Raw genomic sequence first — 26,384 nt, 5'->3', positions numbered from 1 at the left:
AAAGCCCAGTGAGCGTGTGAATAATAAAGCACACAGATATCAGTACAACGTATTACACACGCTCAGTTTAATTTTTTTTTACTTTCAAATTGAGCACGGCGCCCGCTTCAGCGACACTGTGCTCTGCAACGCCCACAACAGCAAGGAACTTTTCAACATCGTCAAGGAATTTACCAATCCCTCGGCCAACTCTAACGACATCACCCCCTCTCAAGCCCTCTGCGACTCCCTAGCCTCATTCTTCCACAACAAAATTGCAGACATCCACAACAGCTTCGACAACCAACCCGGAGACCAACCCACCCAACCATCTGCTGGACCTTCACCCCCCTCAAACATCCTTAATGACTGGAACACAATCTCCACTGAGGACACCATCCGCCTGATGAACTCCATCCACTCAGGATCCCCCACAGACCCATGCCCTCACCACATCTTCAACAAAGCAGACTCCATCATAGCACCGCACCTCCGAGACGTCATCAACTGCTCCTTCAAATCCGCCACCTTCCCGGAAAGCTGGAAACACGCTGAACTCAGCGCCCTTCTGAAAAAACCCACAGCGGACCCCACCGAACTCAAAAATTACCGCCCCATCTCGCTCCTTCCATTCCCGGCCAAAGTCATCGAGAAAGCTGTCAACAACCAGCTCGCCGCCTTCCTCGAAGCCAACAAATCCCTCGACTCCTCACAGTCCGGCTTCCGAGCAAAACGCAGCACTGAGACCGCCCTCATCGCAGAAACAGACGACATTCGAACTCTACTGGACAATGGAGACACAGTCGCCCTCATCCTCCTAGACCTCTCCGCAGCCTTTGACACAGTCTGCCATAGCACACTTCTACAGCGCCTCAGAAACATCGGAATCCAAGGAAAAGCACTGGAATGGATCACCTCGTTCCTCACCGGAAGAACCCAGAAAGTCCGCCTCCCACCATTCAAGTCAGAGGCCACTGAAGTCATCTGCGGCGTACCACAAGGATCTTCACTCAGCCCCACCCTTTTCAACGTATACATGAGCCCCCTCGCGGCCATCGCCCGCCAACACAACCTCAACATCATCTCCTACGCGGATGACACTCAACTGATCCTATCACTCACCAATGACCCTAGCACCGCCAAAACTAACCTACACGAAGGAATGAAAGAAGTAGCCGAATGGATGAAACACAGCCGTCTGAAACTGAACTCTGATAAAACAGAAGTCCTCATCTTAGGTACCTCCCCCTCCGCATGGGACGACTCTTGGTGGCCAGAAGCCCTTGGAAAAGCACCCATCCCGACAGACCACGCACGGAACCTGGGCGTCATCCTGGATTCCTCACTTTCAATGAACAGACAAGTCAACGCCGTCTCCTCATCCTGCTTCAACATTCTTCGCATGCTCAAAAAAACATTTCGTTGGATCCCCACCGAAACTAGGAAAACGGTCACCCACGCTCTGGTCACGAGCCGACTGGACTATGGAAACACCCTCTACGCCGGGACTACCGCTAAACTCCAGAAAAAACTCCAACGAATCCAAAACGCCTCAGCCAGGCTCATATTAGACATCCCGCGTAAAGAACATATCTCTGGTCACCTGAAAAACCTCCACTGGCTTCCTGTCAATAAAAGGATCACTTTCCGGCTCCTAACCCACGCACACAAAGCACTCTACGAAATCGGACCAGAATGCCTCAACACACGACTGTCCTTCTACACCCCCTCCCGCCAGCTTCGTTCTTCCAACCAAGCCCTTGCCACTGTACCTCGCATCAACAAGACCACCATGGGAGGTAGATCCTTCTCCTACCTGGCAGCTAAAACCTGGAACTCACTTCCCACTTACCTTCGCCTTACCCAGAACCACCTAGCATTCAGAAAGCAACTTAAAACGTGGATATTTGACAAGTAATTCCCCACCCCTCCATAAGCGCCTTGAAACCCTCTGGGTATGTAGTGCACTATATAAATCCTTTGACTTGACTTGACTTGCAATACAACAAGTATTGCTTTTGCAAAACTTGTAACTATTGGGATTGTATATGGCAATGTCTTTTAATATTATAAAAGGCATTGCCATTTGAAATGCCATTTGAAATGCTCAAAAACTCCCATTTGCAGACCCATTGCATTATAAATGCTTGTCATTCTAGGTTGGCTGAGTCTGACGTTTGGCAGGTGCAGTCCTACACTTATGTCAATGAATGGCTGACATGGAGTCCTTCTTCTCTGTCGGCGATCCACATTCCTACACTAATGTCAATGCATGACTGACACGGAGTCCTTCCTCACTGTCGGTGCTCTGCAGCCCGGTAGGTGCATTCCTCCACTTATGTCATGAATGACTGACACGGAGTCCTTCTTCTCTGTCGGTGCCCAGCAGTCCCACCTGCAGCGGCAGTCCTACACTTATGTCGATGGATGACTGACGCAGAGTCCTTCTTCTCTGTCTATGCCCCGCAGCCTACTACCGCATTCAGCACTCTGACAGCCGCTGAGAAGGAAGGGGCGCTCGGAGGGTCCGTGGCTCGCACCCGACAGCAGGACGTGGGCGCCGCGGCAGGATGAGGTAAAGCGATGCGGACGGACACAAACACATCCCTGAACGAGCGGACGGAGGCGGCGGGAGGTCCGCGGAGGGTAGAGCCGCCATGTTGGGTTGGGTTATCTGCTACAGATCTGTAATGCGCTAATGAAGAGATGCCGAAGCAGTGAGCTCGGAGCTCCTCCAATGGCGCTCTCGATAGCACTGGAGTCCTGCAGGTGTGTAGAGGAGGGCGGGCTTCTCACAGCCGTCTCCCACCAAGGGTCGGAAGCTTCCGTGCGGCCTCTTCTTTTCCGTAAGGTGCTCCCGAGTGCATCGGACCCAATGCGCTTCCCGAAGCATTCCCTTTGCGCTGAGGTCTTGGCGCACGCCGAGGGCGCCGCCATCTTGAGGCCAGGCACTTCCTCTTGGCGCAGGCGTGCGTGGGGTTCCGTGAGGTGGGGGGCGCAAGTCTCGCGAGGCGCGCGTGTGTGCGCGCGCCGCCGCTGGCTCGGGCAGTCAGTGTCTCTCTCCTCCTCTGTGGTGTGTGTTTAAGATGGCGGGCGGCGGCGGGCGGCAGTGACCGGCGGGCGGCAGTGACCGGCAGCAGCGGCGTCGACCAGCGGTGGCAGCTCATGCTTCGGACCCGCAGGTACAGACGGGGCCGCCGGGCTGGGGGTGAGGGGCCGCCCGCTCTTAGCCGGGGCACGAGAGCGGCGCGCGGCGGCCTCCCGCACCGAGTCTCGCGCCCTCCTGTGCGCGCGCTCGGAGGCGGTTGGGGGGCGCGCGCCCCCGGGTGGGCTCGGGGGCTGATGTGTCACGGGGCCCCCCCCTCCACCCCCGGGGACTGTCAGCCCTCCCCCCGGAGCCTGGGCCGCGCTGACATCTGCCCCTCCATGAGGCCCCGGGCAGCAGACCACTGTGACGGAGGGCCCCCCCCCTTCAAGTGCCCTGAGACCCCCGTCCTAATGTATGTGTGTGTGTATAGCGCCGCACGGGGGAGACACACACGGCGCCTATTGAGCGCTGCACTGACTCCGTCCCGCCCCCCCCTGGAGGTGCACTGGCCCCCCCAGAGTGACCCCGAGCCCTGCAGCCAGCCTGAGAGGGGTCAGATCGCCAGGGCTTTTGATGCCTTGGTGTTTAGGATGAAGCCATCGACAGGGGTGCGAGACTGCTCCATCCCAAGGGGCGGGGGCGCAGGTGACGGCGTCGTCGGGGGCTTGAACCTGTCAGCAGGAGGAAACCATTGCAAGTGACCCCCCCCTTAAAGGCTTCATGCGGTGGGAGGGGTGGGTGTCACCGACTTTAGAGGCACATTAGCTTTGTGGGGAGATGAGCTCCTAATGTTCATCAGTCGTCAGAGTATTCACCTGAAGAGCTTCTCGATTGAGTACATACGCATGCTACAATAAAGGTTCCTGGGCTTGACATGCTCCTCCTGTCAGATGTAAATAGATGACACGTGGGAGCTGTCACTGGTTGGGGCCCTGACATGTCTGTAACGCTCCTTGCTCTAATGTGGCCGCTTGTGGTGTCTGTGGAAATAGTATGTTTCCTACTCTCCTCTCGATGTCTGTTTTGTCCAGACCTATGATATGCAAAGTCAATTATTAAACTTTGACTCAGTGTTAATACATTGAACCTAAGCTGGAGAGGTCGGATTTTATTTGTGTGCTTTGCCATTCTACTTAAAATTTGTCTCCCATTGAGTCATGTACCGCAAATAGACGAAAGCTGGCAGTCTTGCTTTTTTCATTCTCAAATACCACTGTAGATGTGCAGTAAACATCTAGTGGCTTGGGAGAACCTTTTCAGGTCTGTTGCTTATAGTTCCAGCCTCTCTTCTGGTACCAGGTGGAGCCAATAGTTGCTAGCCCACCTATGAAGTAGTTGCATTACCTGAAACTGATATGTTGTTGATCACTGTAACCCCTATCACTAATGCAATAGAGAGGTTTATACTAAATTCTGTGCTATACTCTGTAGAAGGGGCTTAGGACCTTTTACTGCAGAGACCTTATGATACAGGTTTCTAGTATAGGAAGCTCTGGAGAGGTCGATTTTATTTGTGGGCTTTGTCATTCTACTTTTTACATGCAATCGTGTATTATCAAAAATGTGTTTTCTTTTTACAATAAAAGGCGCTTGCTCGCTGTCAATTTATTTGTTGTGTGCTTTGTGGACTTCTGAGTTTATAACTCACCATACTGCTCTGAAAAATGTTTGCACTACCTCACCTCTCTATCCTGAAGGTTAATTCCTATAGGGGTTTACTTAGTTTCTCAATTTGGGTCCAAAAGTAAAATGGGCCCAGAACACCAGAGCAACGAATATTAGTTGCCACAACTGGAGTTTAGTAACCCCCCCCCCCCCACCCATTGCCAACAAAGGAATTACATTTAATTTATATAGTGGAACTGTCATTTCATAAGAAACGTCCTGGCGGCGAAAAGGATCATGAGTAACAATTTAATCTCAAATTCGTGAAGCAGAAAGGTCTTCAAATGGACCCTGAACAGCCTTTCACTGGGGTAGTACGTAGATGCAGTAGTAAAGAGCTACAAATACTTTGTGCTAGGAAATGCCCTTGCAGGGGGAGTATTTTGTTAACCGGTTCTGGATGTACAGTGGGCGAGTCTGATGAAATGTTCTGTAGGTATTCAAGTGTTCTGAATTGCAGTTGCTTTAAGCCTGACTTAATAGAACGCCTTCTGTGAATATTTAACACAAGCAGGGCTGTGCATTCTTAACACACTGAAGCTGTTAGCAGTTCTTGAGGGGCTCCCAGGTAAAGAACACCTTAATCTGGAGACTATCAAGACATGAACAATCCCTTAGCGGGTGACCAGAGGGAGATATTTCAAAAACATATTCTTCTCCCCAAAACAAATTCTCATTAACAGCCGTGCACAATAGATTCCCTATTGCAAAGATGGCTGCCACGTCCAAACGCTAAAAGTATGCTGTAGCACAAGGTGTCTTCTGGTGGTCTGTGTTGCGCAGTAAGCAAGGAAGACAAGGGCACTGTGGTATGTACCCTGCTCTTCCCTAGTGTTATGTATTTTTTAAAACTCCTTTTGGCTGTGCTCAGAACTGCTGCTTCTCCATCGCAGTGTGTGATGGCAGCAGTAGGCGGGGTCTATCGCACAGGATTGTCTAATGTGGTGTTTAGCTGTCTTTATGCTTTGATGTATGTTCTTTAGCAGATTCACAGTATTGTGGCCCTGCTTGGTTGAGAATCAGACATTGCTTGCTGCACTTGTGTATGCAGGACAGCTGGAGTGGCTTCAGGGCTAGTGATCTGAGACCGACATAAGAGTGCAAGCTGCTGCTAGAAACTCTTGCAGATCTGTAAATGTTGGGCCAGAGCTCTAAGGAATCCAGAGTTGGGGTCTGGCACTCTGTTCACTAGTGACTGGTGCTTGCTGTTATAAATAGTTGTATGCATGTTAAGTGGGTCAAGTGATTCATGCAAGTAGCTTAGTGGGTGGATTTTACAGCAGGAGGTTACTGGACAAGGCTTCTTAAAACTAAATTATGTGCAGCCAATGTTATGAATGATACACCCTGTCTTTGGTCATCCTCACTAGATAAAACAGAGTAGCAAGCCTTTCAAGTGGAGCATTGTACTCTAATTTGGTGTGATTTGAGGCAGTGTTGGTTCAAGAGTGAAACTTGTCAGTTGTGAAGTAATTATGCAGAGTATCTTCATCTGTTGTCTCAACAAAAACACTGGTATTATTGAAGCCTTTATGGTTGAAAAGCACCCAGTCGTCACTCGCACCTCTCAGTTGCACCCACAGACCGATCAGAGTAGCGGTTGTACACCTTCACACCTATTTAGTGACTGACATTTTGTGATATTTGTGGGGGTATTTCTAAAGCGCAGCGTTCGCTCCGGAGGGAGCATCTTGGCGCTGAAATTCCTGGTAGATCAGTCATGGTAGCAGTATGAGTTTAGATGGCTGCTTTGGTGTAGTCATCGGAAAGGTTAAAGATCGAAGTCTTTAGTAGTTTTCTGAAAGGTTTTTCGTGAGTTTGTTGTCTCAGATTTTTGGGCAAGTTGTTCCAGGCTTTAGTTGCCAGGAAGCTTAAGGTTTTTCCACCCTTAGTCTTCAAGTTGTACCTAGCGGGGAGGATGAGGTTGTCCTGGGACGAACGGAGGGATCGACTCGGGTTGTAGTGGGGGAAGCGTCTGTTGAGATATTTTGGACCGGATTTGTTAAAAGCTCGAAAGGTATTCTTTTATGTAGGGGGAGCCAATGCAGCGATCTTAGAGCTGCGGAGATAGATGATTTTCGGGGCAGTTTTAGGACCAGTCAGGCGGCCGTGTGAAGAACAGTAGTCTTTTTTTGCCCCCGCAAGGAGACCGTTGCAGTAATCTAAGCGTGAAATTATGAGGGCTACTGTTACTGTTTTCCTGGCGTCAAGTGGGAGGAAGTTGAAGAACTTTCTTAGCGATTTTATTATTCCAAAGCATCGACCAGCTACAGTCCTGGCATGCTGGTCGAAAGATAAGTCTGAGTCGAATAGGACGCCGAGATTCCTAGCTGTTAGTCTGGGGAGGTGCAACTGAGTCATCCGGCCACCAGAGGGCTGGGCAAAAGGAGGTGTTCTTTCCGATAGGGAGGATCTCCGTTTTGCTAGTTACATTTGAGATGGTTAGTGTCCATCCATTGGAAGACCGCTGTCAAACAGTTTTTGAGGTTGAGCTCAGCCTTGGTTGAATTATCCTCTAGGAGTACGATGAGTTGCGTATCATCGGCATACGATGTTAACGGTATGCCAAATGATTCAATCAGGGATAAGAGTGGGATGAGGTAGATATTAAAAAGAAGGGGACTCAAGATGGACCCCTGAGGTACCCCGGAGGAAACCTTCTTCTCTTTATAGTGGAAAGGGCCAAGAGCGACAGTTTGGGACCTGTCGGTAAGAAATGATTTTATCCAGGATAGGGCGATTTCCGAAATCCCTATATCCGTCAGTCTGCTGATTAGGATGGAGTGGGAAATGGTGTCGAACGCCGCAGTGAGGTCGAGAAGAATGAGAATTGCATTCTTCCTCTGGTCTTGCAGCGTCTTAATTGTGTCTGACAGTTCGATCAGAGCTGTTTCGGTCGAGTGTTTGGGACGAAAACCAGATTGTTGCGGATGGAGTATATTATTAGCTTCCAGATAACGTTTAAGTTCTCTGTAGACCATCTGTTCGGTTATTTTTCCCAGAGCCGGGAGGAGTGAGATCGGGCGAAGATTGGTCAGGTCCGACGGGGATTTGTTGGCCTTCTTCATGAGAGGTTTGACTATACCCTTTTTCCACAGGCGGGGGACAGATCCGGTGCGAAGCGACGAGTTAACTATGTCGTTAATGATTGGATTCACCACATCGATGAGTTGGTGGAGGATTTTGGGAGGACAGGGGTCAGACGGAGAACCAGACTTGCACGCCGGGATGACTTCTCTGGTTTGAGCCAAGGTGACAGGGGAGAAATTCTTAAGGCTACCAGCTCGGGATTCAAGTTGGGAGGGAATCAGAGCACCTGGAGTTGTTTGTGAAGGGGGGACATTTCTTTGGATGGAGACGATTTTGTCCTCAAAGTAGTCTGACATTTTGTCGCAAAAGTCTTGGGATGGGGGGATTTCGGGTTGAAGTGCTTTGGGCTGGGTGAGCGATTTTACTATTGAGAACAATGTTTTTTGTTTTTGACTGGACTCCTTGATGGCGTTGACGTAGAAGATTTTTTTAGAAGATTTAATGTTGGAGAGGTAATTTTTCATTAGTTGGATGTAAGAGAGACGGTCGTCATTGTCATATGTTCTGCGCCATTTTCGCTCTGCTTTTCTACACAGTAGATGAGAAGTAGCTAGATCAGAGGTGAACCAAGGGGCGTTGGTTTTAGTTTTTTTATGAGTTGTGCAGAGACGTTTGGAGGGGTTCCGAGTTTTAATTTCTTGTGAAATCCAGTTATGAAAAAGGTCAGCGTCAAGTTTAACGTTACCAGATAAAGTGGGGGACTGAGATTGGAGGATAGGGTTAAGAGTAAGATTTTCTTGAACCTTTTTCCAGTTGACGGGGTTGTCACGATGAGGGTTAGTTTTACTGAAGGTTAGTGGGCGCACATTTTTTATATGGAACGGGATCAGGCTATGATCTGTCCATATTTGGAGAACAGGGGGTAGGGTAGTTAGGGGGGGGATTAGTGCAGACACCGTCAAGGGTATGTCGTAGCGAATGAGTAGGCAGTATGACACTTTGCTGGATGTTGAACATTTCGAGGGTCTGAAGAAAGTTGATGGTTTGTGAGTCAGATTTGGACTCAAGGTGTAGGTTGAATTCCCGAGAAGGGTGAAATGTGGGTATCTGAGTAAGAAGTGTCCCAGAGAGTCGCACAGTGAGTCTAGGAACTCGGAAGCATTACCGGGTGGGCGGTAGATCAGACCCCCTGAGAAGGAGGATTCACTGAGTTTAATTGAGAAGCCTAGGCCTTCTGTGTCTTTTAAGGGATCTAAATTGAACGTGTGACAAGTGAAGGTATTTTTCAGTATAATAGCAACTCCTCCGCCTCTCCCTTTCAGTCTGTCTTGTATGACGATGGAAAAACCCTGTTGGGAGGGCAATGGCTATATCCGGATTGCTGTCTTCCGTTAGCCAGGTTCCTGTTATCATGAGACAGTCAAGATCAGAGTCACGGATGAGGTCGCGTATGTCTTGGCTATGCTTACACATAGAACGGGCATTAATCAGACCACCTTTAAAGGGCGGCAGGGAATCCTTGGGGAGGGATAGGGGAGTGAGTACGTGGGCTGGGTTTTTGATGGAGGACCAGCGGCAATGCTTGCAGCTGAGCGAGCCGGAGAGGTTTGATAAGTCGAGTTTGCAGGAGCAATAGTTAGTACCCCGTAATAGGTGAAGGTCGCTAGGAAGGTACCTGATGTACGAGGAGGTTTGGGCAGAGTTTACTTCGCCTGTCGCGGACTTGGCGCAGACGGGCTTGCCTAGGCGCGCCTACGGCGCTCCCGCTGCGCTTCCTGTGCATGCACATTTCTAGCTGAAAGGGGCCTGGCCTAAAAGTGGGCGTGGTCAGCGCGCACGCCTGGGCTGATGGCGGCCGCTCAAGATGGATGAAAAGCGCGACAGCGTTCAAATCGGCTGCGTGCTAGTAGCCGATTAACTCGACATAACTCGCACACTGCTGACCCATTAATGGTCTCGCACCAGATGGCACTCTCAACACCATCAGTAGTTCCACTCAAACTGCTCTCACCATCACCAGATAGCAGCAACGCCAGTACGTTTGATAAATTGAAGTGCATCGTCATTGAGTGGTGACTTGTGTGGTAGTGTCTGGGGAAAAACATTGAGACAATGGGTGGAATGATGGATGAATGAGTGGCAGAGTTCATGAAAGGATTCAGTGACTGACTGCATGTTTGAAGCACAAAGGTGTGTTTTATGTAGTACTGGCATGGGCAGAGCTGTAGGTGATTTACTAGGAAAGGTGGAGAGTCCCACCTTTGGTGGTCGTGTGCACTCTTAGACTTAGACCGTTCGGTCATCCACAAATTTCTCATTCTTAAATTATTCACAAGAAAATGTATCCAATATTCATCAGTTTTTGTTGTTTATTGTTCAATCATAACAAACTCCATGATTTGGTAAATTGATTAAATTTCATCACTTCACATGAACCCAATGCATTTCGGGTCAGGGACCCTTCCTCGGGGGTCTGTACCCAAGGAATTTTTGAGCCAACCTTATAAACAAAATCAATCGATATGAACAAGGAACGTGATATATCAATATATACATTGAAAATGAATTGCTGTATACCATATTGTAATCGCTAAACCAGATTGCATATGTTATCTCAATAACCATAACGGAAAAACTGAAGGGACAGGAGTCTGACATAAGTCAATGTGAGTGAATCCAATTGAAATAAAATAAATGCAACACTCTGAACTATTCTTAACGTTCTGTTCAAGTCTACATCATATGCACATTTTAATACCACCTAAAATCGTTTTAAAATAAAGTATATCGTAACTTGCAACATGATCGTAATTGTTTGTACTTACGGAAGTGAAATTTGACATGAACATCGTAATTTGGTCGAACTACGATGGTCATGTCGATCATAAACATGCTAACAGTTTACTGCGTGTGTTAGCCTTAAAGCTGTACATTTATTGGATCACGGGGAAGTCACGTGATCGCGACTAATCTTAAACGACTGAAAGTATCTATAATTATGAATACAGTGATCCCAATATTACTGTTAAGCCGCATAGATTAATGAGGGTTACAGATATATTTTAAAGCCATTAAACAACTGAAAAAATGAAAACAATGAAAAAAACAACTGTAGTGAATGAATGTGCACAATCACTAAGAGTACTATATATAAATGAAATTAAAATACAACTCTTTTTGCATCGCTATTCTATGCAAATCTTGATATAGCCTGAAACATGTACATCAACAATATCATGGCGTCGGCCATCTTGGTATGGGATGATGTGAGTAAATGGTGTGCAGAATCAAAGGAACATTCTCAACTAGTAATTACAAAAAACATGATAATTCGATCCTATCATTTAATCCTTGGGGCTGTAGACTGCCCATTTTACGAATCCAGTAGTATTCTGATCGAAGTCCTTTTTTTTTTTCTGAATGTCTATCTTGCTGAGGTATGATCACTTCTAGAATGGTAAACCGAAGTTGAGAGATATTGTGTTTTTCTTCCAACCAATGCATGGCTATTGATGATTTTTGATTCTTTTGTCTGATATTGCTCTTGTGTTCTGTTATTCTTACTTTGATCTTGCGCTCTGGCATACATAAAGTTTTCCACTCAGACATTTTATGCCATAAATAGCATTTTTGGTGTCACAAGTACTGGAATGTAATAACTGAATCTGTTTCCCGGTCATAGGATGAGTAAATATTCCACCTGTTAACACAATGTACACAGTTCTCGCATTTCTGCATTCTTTTGTAGGTCTCTGGTTTAGTCTTTTTTTCTTTTTTCTTTAATAATTCTTTATTTCTTGATCTGTTGTAAGCAAATGTAATCAGTTCAGAAAATAATGGTTGGAGATCTGGTTCTTGGGTGACCAGTGTTTCTTCATGATCCTTGTGATTTGTCTCGATTGTACTGAATGTTTTAAAACACATACTGTGAGTTTTTGTTCTGTTTTCTCTTAAGTCTTCAGTAAATCTTCTCTATTCATGGTCATCACTCTGTTTTGATTCTTCAAGTATCAATTTAGGGTAACCACGTTTATGATACTTTTGGATCTGGTTATTGATAGTAGTTGAAACATCGTTTGGATTAGAGATAATTCTCTTTTGTCGGATAAATTGCGAAAAAGGTAAATGTTTTTTCAAAGAATGGTGATGGAAACTTTCATACTGCAAACTACTATTCCTGTCTGTTCTTTATATGTACGTTGGGGATTGGTGTCAGTACAACGCGATGTATTACAACGCGTTCCGTTACAACGCGATTTTTACATCGCAAATACCATTACAATGCATGCCATTACAACGCATGGCATTACATAGCAGATACTTTTACAACGCATGGCATTACATCGTAAGTATAGGTAAGTATATCTTTTTTTAAAAAAATGTAATAACGTTAATTAAATTAATTTTAAATAATAAAAATAATATAACATTTTTAAAACAGTAATTAATTTAATTATAGTAATTTAATTAATATTAAAATTGATATTAATTTAATATATTTAAAATAATATAATTAATGATATATAAAAAATTTATAAATAGAAAAAAATATAATGTAATTAATTACAATAAATATAATTATAATTTAATTAAGTTATAAATAATACATAATATAATTATATTTAATAAAATTAAAAGAATTTAATTAATTAAACATTTTTAAATAATATAATTTAATTATAATCGTTTAATAAAACAATTAAATTAATAATTGTAAATATAGTTATTATTTTAATTAAATAAATATAGTTATTATTTTAATTAAATTAAATAAAATTAATTTAATTAATTTAATTTATATAAAGTCGTAATACCCCTGTACCCCAAAAAACACCCCTGTACCCCAAAACCCAAACCCTGCCCTAAAACCTAAAAACACCCCTGTACCCCAAAACCCAAACCCTGCCCTAAAACCTAAAAACACCCCTGTACCCCAAAACCCAAACACTGCCCTAAAACCTAAAAACACCCCTGTACCCCAAAACCCAAACCCTGCCCTAAAACCTAAAAACACCCCTGTACCCCAAAACCCAAACCCTGCCCTAAAACCTAAAAACACCCCTGTACCCCAAAACCCAAACACTGCCCTAAAACCTAAAAACACCCCTGTACCCCAAAACCCAAACACTGCCCTAAAACCTAAAAGCACCCCTGTACCCCAAAACCCAAACACTGCCCTAAAACCTAAAAACACCCCTGTACCCCAAAACCCAAACCCTGCCCTAAAACCTAAAAACACCCCTGTACCCCAAAACCCAAACCCTGCCCTAAAACCTAAAAACACCCCTGTACCCCAAAACCCAAACCCTGCCCTAAAACCTAAAAACACCCCTGTACCCCAAAACCCAAACCCTGCCCTAAAACCTAAAAACACCCCTGTACCCCAAAACCCAAACCCTGCCCTAAAACCTAAAAACACCCCTGTACCCCAAAACCCAAACACTGCCCTAAAACCTAAAAATACCCAAACACCCCAAAACATATACATCAGTACCCCAAAACATATACTCCTATACTCATACTTATTTTAAAGAATACTTAAATTAATATATTTAATTTATAATATTTAAAAACGAAATAAATATTTTTAAATAATTAATAATAATTAAATCAATTATAAAATATTAAATAAAATAAAATAAAAAAATTAAATACTTACCAATACTTACGATGTAATGGTATGCGTTGTAATAGCATCTGCTATGTAATGCCATGCGTTGTAATGGCATGCATTGTAATGGTTTTTGCGATGTAATAGCTGCGTTGTAACAGCATTACGTTGTAAAAGATGCGTTGTAGCGGTAACACACCGTACGTTGGTACATAGTTCTTTGTTCTCAATTGTAATTTTTACATCCAAAAATGCCAATTATTTATGGTCTATTTGATATGTAAACTTGATTTTTTCATGTTGATTCAGTGTATATATATTTTCTTCCAATTTCACTCTTGCTCCTTTCCACAATATAAAAATGTCGTCGATGTAAATACAATCTTGCCAGTTCGGATTGTCGAATATGATCTTTCAAATTTAGCCATGAAGGTATTTGCGTAGGATGGAGCCCCCGCAAATCCCATGGAGGTACCACTACATTGTTCAAAGAACTCCCCCTTCCATTGTAAATAGCTGTGAAATAATGTGTAGTGCATCAGTTCCTTAAGAAATGTCTTGCCTGATCCTTCAATGTCATTTTGCAATAATCGCCAATCCATTGCTTCTAATCCCTCGTTGTGAGGGATAGCAGTATATAGTGATGTCACATCTATCGAGCACAGCCATATTTCTTCAGCGGTTGTGATGTCAATGTTCTTCAAAATATTGAGGAATCCAGAGGTCTCCTTGATATAGGTTTCCCAATTTTGTACCAGTGGTTGTAAAAACCAATCCATATATTGACCCAATGGTTCTGAAAGTGATCCAGATCAAGAAATATTAAAGAATTGTTAAAGAAAAAAGACTAAACTTGAGACCTACAAAGGAATGCAGAAATGCGAGAACTGTGTACATTGTAATAACGTAATTACAGGTGGAATATTTACTCATCCTATGACCGGGAAACAGATTCCGTTATTACATTCCAGTACTTGTGACACCAAAAATGTTATTTATGGATTAAAATGTCAGAGTGGAAATCTTTATGTAGGCCAAAAGTATCAAAGTAAGAATAACAGAACACGAGCAATATCAGACAAAAGAATCAAAAATCATCAATAGCCATGCATTGGTTGGAAGAAAAACACAATATTTCAACTTCGGTTTACCATTCTAGAAGAATCATACCTCAGCAAGGTAGACATTCACAAAAAAAACTAAGATCAGAATACTACTGGATTCGTAAAATGGGCAGTCTACAGCCCCAAGGATTAAATGATAGGATCGAATTATCATGTTTTTTGTAATTACTAGTTGAGAAAGTTCCTTTGATTATGCACACCATTGATTCTGCACACCATCTATTCACATAATCCCATACCAAGATGGCCGACACCATGATATTGTTTATGAACATGTTTCAGGCTATATTGAGATTTGCATAGAATTTCGATGCTAAAATGAGTTGTATTTTAATTTCATTTATATATAGTACTCTTAGTGATTGTGCACATTCATTCACTACAGTTGTTTTTTTCATTGTTTTAATTTTTTCAGTTGTTTAATGGCTTTAAAATATATCCGTAACACTCGTTAATCTATGTGGCTGCACAGTAATATTGGGATCACTGTATACATAACTATAGATACTTTCAGTCGTTTCTCGATTAACCCCTTGCATGCTGATGACGAACCCCAGCCGTCATGCACTACGGTGCTCGTGTGCTGATGACGGCTGGGGTTCGTCATGGCCCGCCCCTGTTCATTTGTTTACAGCACAGGGGCGGAAACGGGCCAGCAGTGAAGGGGGTTAAGATAGTCGAGTCGCGATCACGTGACTTCCCCGTGATCCAATCAATGTACAGCTTTAAGGCTAACACATGCAGTAAACTGTTAGCGTGTTTATGATTGGTCAAACTACGATGTTCATGTCGAATTTCACTTCCGTAAGTACAAACAATTACGATCATGTTGCAAGTTACGATATACTTTGTTTTGAAACGATTTTAGGCGGTATTGAAATGTGCATATGATGTAGACTTGAACAGAACGTTAAGAATAGTTCAGGGTGTTGGCATTTATTCTATTTTAATTGGATTCACTCACAAGTCAGACTCCTGTCCCTTCAGTTTTTCCGTTAAGGTTATTGAGAACATATGCAATCTGGTTTAGCGATTACAATATGGTATACAGCAATTCATTTTCAATGTATATATTGATATCTCACGTTCCTTGTTCATATTTTGTTTATACGGTTGGCTCAAATTCCTTGTTTTCTCCAGGTACAGACCCCCGAGGAAGGGTCCCTGACCCAAAATGCATTGGGTTCATGTGAAGTGATGAAATATAATCAATTTACCAAATCATGGAGTTTGTTATGATTGAACAATAAACAACAAAAACTGATGAATATTGGATACATTTTCTCGTGAATGATTTAAGAATGAGAAATTTGTGGATGACCTAACGGTCTAAGTCGAAGAGTGCACACGACCACCAAAGGTGGGACTCTCCACCTTTCCTAGTAAATCATCACAATAATGTTCCTAGACAAAACACTTCGGGAGTAGTTGCACAAAAATCAAAATTTGATTAAACCAATCAATCAAACTGATAGAGTGCACCAGCGGATCTTGTATAATTTATCAGAGCTGTGGGTGATCGTGCCTGAACCCTTCTCTGTTGAACTTCCCAACAAATCAGCCTGCACAGCAAAGTTGGTGTAGAGATCACACTCTGGAGATATTGCTCACATGTTGTTGGTGCCTTCAAGTTTGTTAAACAAAAAGTTGCTTCATTGGGTACATGATAGGAGACCAAATCTCTGTTGCAACCTAATCGATGGGAGTTGAGGTTTGTGATTTAGACCTCAAAGCATTCTCCTCTGCAATGACCTTCTATGAAATGGAAACCAAACTTGAGGTCTCTTCTTCCTTAGAAATCATATCAAATCTTTATTGCTTGATTAATTAAAATCATTGCAATCCTATCTTACAACTCCAAGAAAAACACATTTAAGTTACAAACAAAACATCATCTCATCACATAATAAAAAACTGTCCCATAAATTTATTGATAAACCCAAATCTAGCCACCTTACATCCTTAACACCTTAACTGCTAGCGGTTTTCCCGCAGTGTGCTGGGTTTTCGAAAATCCCGAGTAACATGACGAGCTGAGCTCTTCATGAGTGTACGAGAGGCATAACTCATGACGAGCTGAGCTCGTCATGAGCATAGAAGGGGTTAATTACAGGATATTATTGCACATTATACATTTTAAAGTGACTGTGTGCATTACATACTATTTCCATGTATATAACGCAAAAATATTTTGACAAATAACCATACATTTCCACTTTGAAACACTACACATGTTCGATTTCAAAGGGCTAATGGTAAGGTGTAGCAGTGACTAATGTGAAGTTTCTTTTATACGTTTCTTGACTCCTTACCTTTCGAAGTGCTAATGTGCAATAATTGCAACGACCATCATATCAAGACAAAGTGCATCAATTTGCTACAATGATAACCCAGCTATTGTTACATTTCCTATTAATACCCTTGCAACAAAAATTAGGTGATATAATTTGAGCTGATAAAACTATTGGTACCGAAGCCATAAAAATAGAGGGGATCTGCCCTTATTATTTTAGACATTTTTCAACTGCCATTAAACATTATACCGGTTGACATAGTATAGGAACCGATTCACCAGACAATGACCTGATTAATGCCTGTCGGGCAGATCTCAAGCCACTCATCAAAAAGTAAGGTCTCAAAACAAAACGTCTAAGATTAATCAGCTTGGAGCATACACATACTATATGTACAAGAGTTTCCTGTGGCCATCCGCAAAATCTACAATAAGAATCTGGCCACTGTTTGATCCAAGGTAGTGTCCTCCATTGTTGGGTTTATTCCCATAGGTAACCTTAAAACATTTTTTTAAAGTTTGCAGAAACAAACATTCAGATACGGCTGAATATGCAGGAATTGATCACATACCTTTAATAATGTTTCTCAGCTAATGCATTTTTTTCCAATTTAAACGATTCAGCTTTAATATGCTTTATAAAATTAACTTGTAGGTGGGCATTTTCAGATCTGGCAGTTCACTTTGCAGGCCTTATATCTTGTACGGTAGTTAAAATATAAGATCTCCATTTAGCCGTATAGACAGCCTTGTCTATTTCTCCCCAACAAATATTCCCTAAAGATGTATCGGCTCACGTTGACAATGTGACCATACATTTAAAAAAAAGCTTCTTTTGATACCAGGCACTGTGTTTGGAGACCGAATTCCAATCTTATTGCTGCTTGACACACTGACCTGGCAATCCCAAAAGTTGCTGTGAAGTCCTTGACAATCAGTAAGTCTAGCACCTTCACATCTTTCCCTCTAGTAATGGCGGAACCATTTATGAGGGTTGTAACTTGGCTTTGCTTACTTTAAGAATAAACTCATACGATTGACAGTTCAGTGTTAAAAAAAATTTTTTTTTTTTTTTTTTTTTTTTTTAATTTGAAAGCATGGAACAATGTCACAGCCTTTGTCCCTTAAATCCTTAAAATAAAATAGAGAAGACATGCGATTGTCAAACATCACCCCTAAGTATCTGTACGTTTTAGCAATATCAAGTGTACCTGCTCTGGCCTTCCAGGGATTAAACTTCTGTTTAACTACGCCAATTTTCATCACTTTGGTTTTAGGTCTCGCTATTTGATGCGCATGCGCATCGAGCTTGCGAGCATATAGGGCTTTAACCAGAGTTAAACTAACTGGGCGATTTGGTGCTGTGCCCGTGGCTTTTAGGTCAATGCGCAAGCGCATTGACCTAAAATGCGCGTGCACATCACCAAATCGCCGTCTGTTCCCTCTCCCCGCTCCGCCCCCTCCCCTGCCCGCCGTGTCGCATTTCTCCTCCCCCCTCCCCATCTCTCTCTTCCCTCCGTCTTGTTTATTTTATTTTTTACCCGCTCCGCCCCCTCCCCTGCCCGCCGTGTCGCATTTCTCCTCCCCCCTCCCCTTCTCTCTCTTCCCTCCGTCCATTGGTCACCTACTCTCACACGTCTTTAGCAAAGTAAGCTTAAGAAAAAACACAGCGCAAACTAGTAATGCACTGTTTTCGTTTTGCCTGAAAGACAGTAAAGGCTTTCACATTTGAAAAGCCTGAAACACCTGATTTTCTATACATCATCATGTGGAAACACAACATATGTCAGTATCCGTTGGTGACACACTCCAAGTGGTGCAAACATCGTTCCCTTTACCTCCATTGTCTAAGTGGTATAAACTGTGCTGCTGGAGTTGCGCTGCTTTGCACTGGAGCAGGTTCTCAGTAATACGCCCTAGAGGCGGTAATATAAACACAGACTCAATATATTGCATGCCCCTAAAGCGCTTGCTGTTCAGTACTTCGGCTATGCAGCGCTATCAATTAAAGATGTCGGGCAAATGAGCAGCACTCCTCTCATTGACAAGGGTAGACATTGGACCCCGCAGCCTGCGGGGTGGGCATAGATGCCGGCAACAGATGCGCTAGCCCACTCAGCTGTCGCAGCTCTATACAGTATCATTAAACTTGCCTTTAGACTAGGTTTGGTAAGGGGTGCGCGCCCGTGCCTATTTTTAGAAGGGTGGATGAATGGGGGTGGTAGGCATGTGATTGTATGCGTTTATCGCCGATATTACTAAGTGAATGAAACAGGCCATTGTGCATTGGCTAAAATTATTGGATCACACATTTTTCAGTCACTAAAGTCGACAATATTAATTTTCTTTATTCTTATAGTCGCACCGAGCAATCGGTGCAGGCTGAGAAGCCTCGTTACTGTTAAATATTTTTTAGGAAACACTTAAAGGACATTCTAGGTTTCTCACATTTTGTGGCAGTGCATGGATACTCTCGTACTGCTCTGTGTGTAGTCTTTGCATTTGATGCACGCTGGTTTGGTTTTGTATGGGCTGTGTGTTCTTTATGTGCACACTGCACTGGCTTAGTGCCCCGTCTTTGCATTTGATGCACGCTGGTTTTGTTTTGTATGGGCTGTGTGTTCTTTAGGTGCACACTGCTCTGGCTGTGTGCAGTATTTGCATTTGATGTACGCTGTATTGATTTTGTATGGGCTGTGTGTTCTTTAGGTGCACGCTGACCTGGCTCTGTCTTTGCCGTCTTTGCATTTGATTTGCTCTAGTTTTGTATTGGCTGTGTGGTGTTTAGGTGTATGCTTATTTATCCCTGTGTGCATTTGTGCATGCTGCTTTAGCGGTGTACTTGCTCTGAAACAGGGTGCAGCAAAAGCAGTTTTTCATAAGCTGTGTTCTTTAGGTTGGAGCGTCCTAAATTTTAGAATGACAACCATTGCGACTCACCTAGGTTTAATGGACATGTGGTGTGCCCCCCCCCCCCCCCCCCCCCATGTCATTTTTTCTAATACTGCTACATTTATTATTAAATAGCAATATCGAAAAGCTAATTGCTTGCATATGCTGGGACTTTTTCAACTCGACTAAACTGGCGCACGATCCACCTGTGGGTCACACAACCCACTGTTTGGGAAATGCTGGTTTGGCTGCATGCTGCTTAATCCCTGTGTACTTTGATGCACACTGCTCGTGTTATGTGTACTGTCGGAACTATTAATGCATGCTGCTTCAGTTGTGCATAGGCTATGTGTTCTTTAGGTGCACGGTGCTCATGTTCTGTGTGAACCGTCTCTGCATTTGATACATGCTGTTTCGGTTTTGTATGGGCTGTGTTTGTTTTTGGTGCACGCTGCTCTGACTGTGTGCACTGTCCACCACATCCACCATCACCTCCACATCCACCACGACATCCACCTCCACCACGACATCCACCTCCACATCCACCGTGACATCCACCACCACCGCATCCACCACCACCGCATGCACCACCACACCCACCACCACATCCACTACAACCACCACCGCATCCACCACCGCATCCACCACCGCATCCACCACCACATCCACCACCAGGTGCAAATGCAATGTTCTTGGATTTTCGTCACAATAAAATACACTGAACATAATCTTCACACAATTAAATTACAAACGTTTAAGCTATTGCCATTTTTAAATTACAATAAATTTTAAGTATTAATTATTTACAAAATTAAAAGCCATTGTTATTTGCAATATCAATACATCTAAGTCACGTAAAGACAACACACATTGCATTACAAATGCTATAGGTGTCACATTTGCGAAAGTTAAAACTATTGACATTGTAACTGACAAAGCTATTACTTTTGCTATTTTCAAAACCAACACATAAATAAAAAAAGTGTCATTTACAATACCAATTGCTCAAACTTTCCTAATGCGAGACCTATTGCATTTCCAATGCTTGTTTAACATTCAGTTCAAGGCCATTCTGTTGTGTGTGTTTATATAGTCCTCAAAGGCAGTAATAAGTCTTTGTAGGCTCATAGGAGTATAACTCACAAGAATCGTATCCTCGGCATACTGCAGGTACCTAATTTGCACCCCCCCATCCTAGGAACATGCCCATTAACAACATCCAAATGCTCAGAGTGCTGATAAAAAAAATAAATTAAATAAGCAGGGGGCAAGGACACAACCCTGCTTTAGGCCATTATATGTTCTAATCTTCCTTGATAAGGAATTGCCCTTCCCAATCTTAGCTTGAACCCAAGTGTCTGTATACAGAAGTATAATAGCTTTCAACAATTTCTTTGATATTCCCCGATCTGACAATTCTTTCCATAACAAATTTTGTGGCATTCGCAGGCTGCCTTAAGATCAATGAAAGCAATGTATACATTTTGTTTATTCAAGACGGCCCTCTCCGCAAGTAAGGTTAGAGCCAACAAATTTGTAGTAGTGGATTGCCCTTTCTGGAAACCAGTCTGATTAAATGGAATGATACCCTCCTGCATAGCCCAATCTTCCAATACTATTAGTTGAGCAGAAACAAACCAATTTGCATCGACATCCGTCAACAAGACTAGTCGATAATTAGCTGGATTTGACACCGGGTTGATTTTATAAATAGGTTGCACTATGCTACCATGCCATGATTCTGGGACAACCCCCAGTGTCAAAACTTCCCTAAATAAATTGTGCAGAATGCCGGCCCACAGTTCACTATTAGCATGAAACCGGGCAATAGGTGGCCCATTAGGTCCAGGGGCTCCATTTGCTCGAAGCCCAAGTAACTGGGTCAATGCTTGATTACAACATGGAATTTCTAAGTCGGGATTTGGATCTAGACTAGAATCAGTAACGTGATCAATGGGGTTCAAATTGAGACCATCTCCATTCCCCACATTTGTTATTGATCTATTATTTACCTCACATAAAGTCAACCTGTCTTGGTGATTTCCCATCCGAACCGATAAACCATACAATATGGCTATAAACGTTACCCAACTGGGTTCTGGTATATTTACAGAACAAGCCCTACAGCCTCCCCTTTCGAGCGTATTAATAACTCCCACATTTTTTAGCATTATTTTGCTTAGCGTCAGATAAACTATTCCATAGCCCAGTTTGATATTTAAGTTTGGCTTTCCATATTTCTTGTTTGTAGGTCTTCTTAAGTTCCTTCATATTTTCTTTATAAATTAAATAGGTCTGACAATCTACAGGCGTATGCCTCACGGACAACTCTATTAAGTACTTTCTTTAACTTTAATAGCTATGGGGAAAACCATATTTGTATATTCAGATTGGTATTAATTTTCCTAGTCTTTCCAGTTGAAAGTTTCCCCACGATGGATAAAATTCTGTTTATTAATCATATTCGTGTCACCCTGAACCCCCTGATCACAATCCTTAATCAATGCCTCAGCTGTTTGCATAATATCCTCCTTTTTTGCTAAATACCATATCAGCCTCTTCATGTTATATGCCTAATATGCCGTGTTGGGAAGATCATGGATTTAAAATGACCTTCTCCAGAAAAATTAAATGTTACACCCTAGGGGCTGTGATCACTTTCTGGCCCGCTGATTACCTTATATTCAGACAAACTTGATCTCAAATTGTCTGAAATAAGTGTATAATTGATGATTGAACCTTGCTTAGAGTTCTTAAATGTGGGAGTGAATCTAGATTTTTCTTTTTACTGGCTGGCTCCAGCCTGACATGTCACAGCAGTCCTTTGCCAGACCTCCCGATTTTAGTTAGATTCTGAGAACCGAAATAGCTGTAAATTAAAATCACCTGATACTATTAAGCCAGTATCTGGATATTGGATTATTAATGCACTCAGTACATTCCGAAGGATATACAACTGTGCAGACTTATTTTTATTAGCACTCAGATACACATTAAGAATAACTAACCTTGTGTTTACCAAGGCATTGTAGCCAACCCAAATTAAAGTTTACCACTTGCACAACTAGGTTTAAATCAGCCGCAGTATAACACGCCAGTCCACATTTTGCACGGCCAGATTTATTGTTTTTTACTGCCGGAATACTATATTCATTAAATCCAGACAAAGGAGTCATTTGTTCGCACAACAGTAGTAGTTTGGGTAGTTGAGGACATTTGGGTCACTGAGAATGATATAGTCTTCAATGTCTACTGCTATGGGCTCATTAAAGGCTGCCATGGTGTTTCTCAATCTGGAGCATGGGCCTGGGGGTTGGTGTTCCAGGTGCCTCTGATGCTTGTCTTGGCGTCCGTGTGGAGTTAGAAGTTGAGATTTTCCAGGGGTAGGGGGGTGGTAGTATTGTCATTGGTGGTGCACTGTGTTGTCTCTTTGTGCATGATGGCTGTTCTTCCTCCTGGCTTGTTGCTGCTGCCCCGTTGAGTGATTTTATCTTTTGGGATCGCTGTGACAAAGTTTGGGGCAGATGTGGGGTTGAGCCAGGTCTCTGTGAGGACTGTCTGGTGCGAGGGTGGCTAGATTTTATTTTTAATCTAGGGTTTCTTCTCAGTATTTCGATAGAGCAGCTGTTTGCCTCCAGTGTTTATCAGCCTCTGAATGTTTTGTCCTTTGGATGCTAATGACAGATGACCATTTTTTCCGTTTATGCAGCATACCAGAATTTTTTTTTTTAGGTTTCTACTTCAGCTATAACGGGAATAGGGGTGTGGAATTCAATATAATACCTACTTGTTCATGGGGCCGGTTGCATCATAAATCGCCTGCCCTGTACCAATATCCACTAGTCTGTTTAGTGCCTTGTAGTGTAGTGACCAATTATGGAAGCAATATCCTTATATAAGAGCTGTGATATAGCTTCTCTGATCATGCCAGGGCCCATACTATAGTAGCGTTTGAATACTAGCAATCTCCTAACTTTGCCACATTTCCATGCAGATCTACATACTGGGGTGTAAGGTAGAGATAAGCAGTAGTTCCAGAACTTCTTTCAGGGTTGGGGGAAAAAGTGATTTTGAGTCAAAGTGAACCTGCAAATGTTCAACAGATTTTTGCATGAGCGATTTAACCCCCCCCCCCAAGAATGAAATTTTATTCAGGTTTTTTAGGTCTTGCCTAGGCAGCGCGCATGCCCTGCTCTAGGAGAGGGCCTTTAGAAATTGGTCTTCACCTTTCAAGCACTGCACTCGTGCTTGTGGCAGCATCCACCTTTCGGGATCGAGCAGCTGCACGGCCATGTTAATTACAAACATATGTCCGCTAGTCACTCCCGCAAGGTGTATGCTGCCACAAGTACGAGTGCAGTGCTTGAAAAGTGTCCCTTTACCGAATTTTTTTGTGATTGCTTGAGCTTGTTTTGAATTCCACTGTTTTAATGAAGCTTATTTGCAAAGAATGCTACTGTTTTAATAAGCAGTGCTTGAAAAGTCCCTTTCCCAAGTTTTTCTGTGATTGCATGAGCTTGTTTTGAATGTCACTGTTTTAATGAAGCTTCTGTGGGATGAATGCCACTGTTGTAATGAAGCGTCTGTGTGATGTTTTGTACAACTTTGTTTAAAATTTTACTTTTTTTTTTGCTTTTCAACGTGACCCTGCTTTTGTGAAGAAATCTGTTCAGTCACAGCGCTCTTTGCCTGTAGGTTCCAGACCTTCATGCCCATCCTCCCATTCCTATGCCCTCTCCCAGCAGCTGCTTGTTGGATCCTGTGATAGCGCCCCTGGTCCTCCATGCCCCCCACTGCTCAGGGTCTCTGGATGTCCATACCAGGCTTTAAGCCATGTAGAAGGTGCCCTACAATGCCCTTTTTTTACCCTAATGTGACTGGTGTCTGCGGTTGGGAGATAACCTCCCGGCCTTTGGCTCTTGTGCCTCCGTGCACCCTAAGTTCATCGGGGAGCAGAAGGCAACATTCTTTATGGCGAAGGCCCGCACCGCAGTGAGATTCCCGGTGTTACTTTCACTTGCAAAGGTAAGTTCCTTTGCAGGGAGTGCTGGAGAAGATGTTACCACAAAAGAAAGTGACCTAGGGAAACGTCTTCCTTGAAGTGATCCCATTTCTTTAACCATTTAGCCCTACACCTTGTTCCCAGTTTGAAATTCTTTCTCAATATCATGTGACCCTCCCTGTCTCTCCTGATGCTAAAAAGAATGGCCTTGGCATTTTCTGGTTCTTTGGCATATCCATGCAGAAGTTGACAGTTTAACTATTTATGGAGAATCTTTACAGGACTACTCTGGGGCAACAGGTATTGTGGTTCACGCAGACTGTCACACTGAGGGCTCCTGATGCTACATTTCCCTACTGTGAAGAATGAGTAGTGTCAGGCACTTTATCCAGTTCACGCTGACCCTTTGTCACCAATTGTCACTGCCCACAGCAAAGGAGTGTGTGAAGGCTAATTTTAACAAGAAACACTACTGTGAGTGCGACCCAGAGGCCCAACGTTTTTGCCCACTTGAAGATTTTTTGATGCAGGTGTCTTGGCTATAAAGGAAAAGGACTATATTCGGAGTCGCTTTGTATTGAGGAAGGAGCCTTTGTTGCTTGTTTTGCCTGCGGTGGAGACCGGGGTAGGAGAAGCCGTTAAGAACCCCACACCTCGCCTCACCCGCTCCGCGGGTGCCGCTTCGTCGTGGGAGTCTCCCTACCTTTGCTTTTGCCGCAGTTTGTGTCCTGGGGCGATTTGGCCACGAGGTGAACTGCACAGCCTGCCAGCAGGGACTCGCAGTACCAGGAGTCCCTGCTTCTTCAACACCTGACCCTGCTTCAGGCTGTAAGCCACGCCCATCCACCAGTGAATGCTAGATATAAAAATGACAAACCCCCCGCTGCGGGGGAGCGTGCCCGGAGTAAGCCCGGGACAAGGGAGGGCCGTCTGCGGCTGGAGGAGGCCGGGCTGGGCCACCCCTCTAACTTTCTGCCTAACCCATGGACCTTAACTTGCTGGTATTTGGTTTACTAGTTTTGTTCTTATCACTGTATTGCTTGGTAGCCAGTGGGGTATAGCCGCGTCTAGGAAAGCAATTAGTACATGCCAATGTCAACGCGGTCTGGGAAGGGTAAGAGGGTAGGGGGGAGGCTGTGTAAGCGGAACTTTGGATCAGTTCATAACACAGGCGTATTCTGTCCTAGAAAAGGAAATTGCCCTCACGGAACGCCGCCTCTCACTTGAACCCCTTAATCACAAGCGTTCCTCCTTAGGGCACCTTGCACGGGCGGTTTCTCCTGCTAATATCATTGTGCATACTGATGGCGAGATCCCGGTTTTAGCCCTTAACAACATAGGCCCCATAAGGGCAAGTTTGGAGAGGCTTAACAGGGCTGTTTCCCCATGGCTACTGTCCACTTTGCCTATAGAGAAGACTGCTGTTACTACTAAGGAAGCTGCCCCGCCTAGTAATCCCAATATCTCTAAGGGCCCTCCCGGGCACTTGCAGCTAGCAGGTGTAGTAGGACTCAGTCATTGCCCTCTTAAAAGGAAAAGAGCCACAGATTGTACGAAGGGTGGGCGCCTCAAACCTGCTAAGAAGTTTAAAGCCAAAATCCCTAAGGGTGGTGAGAAATTCTCGTGGTTAGGGAGGGCTGAGGTATCCAAGTCAGCAGGAGGAGGGGTGTTGCACAGTAGTCAGATCCCGCTAATAGAGC

The 26,384-nt window shown here is 43.8% G+C and overlaps 1 protein-coding gene across 2 annotated transcripts in view; it reads left to right on the top strand.

Moving 5' to 3' along the window:
* Positions 1–2,992: 2,992 nt before the first annotated feature.
* The window catches only part of HUWE1 (HECT, UBA and WWE domain containing E3 ubiquitin protein ligase 1), a 1,800,886-nt gene continuing 1,777,494 nt past the window's right edge, over positions 2,993–26,384 (top strand). The window contains exon 1 of one of the 2 annotated variants that reach the window (XM_086940169.1): positions 2,993–3,161. The gene's annotated coding sequence lies outside the window, so the exon portion shown is untranslated. The remainder of the gene's footprint in view (positions 3,162–26,384) is intronic. The other variant, XM_086940170.1, reaches the window with a different exon arrangement.

This window comes from Lissotriton vulgaris, chromosome 10, assembly GCF_964263255.1.
Source record: "Lissotriton vulgaris chromosome 10, aLisVul1.2, whole genome shotgun sequence".
NCBI classification, from domain to species: domain Eukaryota; kingdom Metazoa; phylum Chordata; class Amphibia; order Caudata; family Salamandridae; genus Lissotriton; species Lissotriton vulgaris.
This window is presented reverse-complemented; position numbering and strand designations above follow the sequence as displayed.